General features: G+C 58.5%; 1 non-coding gene across 1 annotated transcript; it reads left to right on the top strand.

Moving 5' to 3' along the window:
• Window positions 1-97: 97 nt before the first annotated feature.
• Window positions 98-179, top strand: trnal-uag (transfer RNA leucine (anticodon UAG)). The gene has a single exon. It is a non-coding gene; the product is annotated as a tRNA-Leu (tRNA).
• Window positions 180-200: the final 21 nt, after the last annotated feature.

Genomic DNA, 200 nt, shown 5'->3' with positions numbered 1-200 from the left:
ACTCGATGGGTTTCGCGAAGAAGCTCCACGGCTGCAGTTGCCTCTGTTTCTGAAGGGTGGAAGGGCCGAAAACGGCCCACGAAGCACTGCTCTCTGGGGTAGCGTGGCCGAGTGGTTTAAGGCGCTGGATTTAGGCTCCAGTCTCTCCGGGGGCATGGGTTCAAATCCCACCGCTGCCAGCAATGGTTTTAACCAAGGGC

Source organism: Sinocyclocheilus rhinocerous, unplaced genomic scaffold, assembly GCF_001515625.1.
Source record: "Sinocyclocheilus rhinocerous isolate Xijiao unplaced genomic scaffold, SAMN03320098_v1.1 C33896837, whole genome shotgun sequence".
Lineage (NCBI taxonomy): Eukaryota > Metazoa > Chordata > Actinopteri > Cypriniformes > Cyprinidae > Sinocyclocheilus > Sinocyclocheilus rhinocerous.
This window is presented reverse-complemented; position numbering and strand designations above follow the sequence as displayed.